Here is a 1963-nt window from a genome sequence, read left to right as displayed (position 1 = left end):
TGATTTCTCTACCCTGAATTATATGTGTTGGAGTAGGGGTTGTTTTGAGCATTTTCATTGTAATTATTGATAAATTGTACCTACTCACATTCAACACAAGTGTTAGTATCATGTTCTCCTCCACATATGTTACAACAAATAACACCTATATTGGTTGTAGAACTAGAATCAACTCTGATTTGTTTACTTAACAATTTAACCATATTGTTCATTGGGACACTTAACATGTTAAGAGCATCCATTTCTATCATACCTGCTTGCCGTCTATAGTTATCTCGCTCATTCGTCCATTGGTAATTATTTGTTGCATCTCCTCTATCAAGTTTTGAACTTCTTGGGGTGATTTACCCATTAAAGCTCCACCTGTAGCTACATCAATTATAGTTTTAATCGAGAAAGATAAATCATTATAGAAGGTTTAGATAATTAGCTAATTGGGAAGTCCATGGTGTGGGCATTTCTGTAACAAATCTCTAAATCTTTCCCATGTTTCATATAATGATTCACCCTCTCGTTGACTAAAACTAGTTATGTCTATTCTAAATCTAGTTGTTTTACCCGGTGAAAAATATTTATTCAAAAATACTCTGGATAGATCATCCCATGTAGTGAAAGTATTTGGAGCATGAGAATGCAACCAAATTTTGGCTTTATCACGTAAGGAAAATGGAAACAACCTTAGTCTTACAGCGTCTTCACTCATGCCATTCATTTTAATGGTATCACATATTTAAAAAAATGTAGCCAACTGTGCATTTGGATCCTCTATGGCATTACCTCCAAATTGAGATTGTTGAATAAGTGATGATTTAATCTCAAAATTGTTAGCATTTAGCATAGGTCTTACTATGCCTGTTTGTGACCCTTGTGTCCCTAGTAGAGCAAAATCTCTAAGAGTTCACCTATTTGCTGTGAGGACCCGGATTTATATTTTCTTACTTTCATATTATTTTAATGGCTTAATTAATTATTTATTCACCCGTTTATTTCGAATAATTTATTTCATTCATTTTAAAACCCATTGTATGCAAAAATGTCTCTTTTATATTTTTAAAACGTTCCGTTCGCAAATTTAATTTATCTACGGCTCGTTTAGCGAGAAATAGCAAATACACATTTTTCGAGGCAATATTTGATCCGAGAGTGCAATGATCTTGGAGATTTGAGGATTCATGTTTTATTCTTAAAATAGTCATTTTTATAATTATTTACCCTAGAGTTAGTTAATTATATCATCGTTACATGAATTTCTTTTAAATTCCGCTTTATCGCGCGCGAATAAGAAGTTCGCGTAAATCGAGCCGGAACGGCTAAGTGGAGATTTAAGAAACTTATACTAGACTACTAAGGGTGAATAATTATAGTGTTATAGGAAGTACATTGGAGGTTTATTGCACAAGTGAAACAAACTTGAGAGAAAACGGATGCGAAACGCGCGCGCGTGAGTACTATTCATAGTTGACTTTTGCTCAAATTTTAACCACAAAACACTCAAGCTTCTCCAAGAAGCTTCATTCATCAGCCACACTCTCTATCCTCACCTCCATAGCCGGCCGAACTCCACCAAGAAAGAAGGAAGAAAACTTTCCATCATTCTTGCACAAATCTTCCACCATTTCATCTCAAACTTTGCATCCAACTCACAAACCACTTGGGAATTCACTTAAGCTAGAAGAAAGACTTCATCTTAGCAGTTTTCTTGGAGCTTTTGGTGCCAAAAATTTCTAGTTTCTCTTAAAGTTAGGAGGTAACTATCCAACACCATCCAATCTTTCATTCTTGGCTTTAATGGGTTTTATCCTTGGGTTTGAAGCTTGTAGTTTCATTATTACTGTTATTACTTGGATTGGTGATGTGATCTACAATTGACAAGATCTAGACAACCAATCACCAACGGTTGAGCAGCGGAAATTTGACTCAATCTAATGCCCGAAGTAGCGAACAATGTTGATATTATCTCAAC

At 34.9% G+C, this 1963-nt stretch overlaps 1 non-coding gene across 1 annotated transcript; it reads left to right on the top strand.

Annotated features, from left to right (window-relative positions):
* The first annotated feature begins 440 nt into the window (after positions 1 to 440).
* On the top strand, positions 441 to 547 carry LOC113757200. Its single transcript, XR_003466203.1, has one exon. It is a non-coding gene; the product is annotated as a small nucleolar RNA R71 (small nucleolar RNA).
* Positions 548 to 1963: the final 1416 nt, after the last annotated feature.

This window comes from Coffea eugenioides, unplaced genomic scaffold (genome assembly GCF_003713205.1).
Source record: "Coffea eugenioides isolate CCC68of unplaced genomic scaffold, Ceug_1.0 ScVebR1_2836;HRSCAF=3938, whole genome shotgun sequence".
Taxonomy (NCBI): Eukaryota; Viridiplantae; Streptophyta; class Magnoliopsida; order Gentianales; family Rubiaceae; genus Coffea; species Coffea eugenioides.
This window is presented reverse-complemented; position numbering and strand designations above follow the sequence as displayed.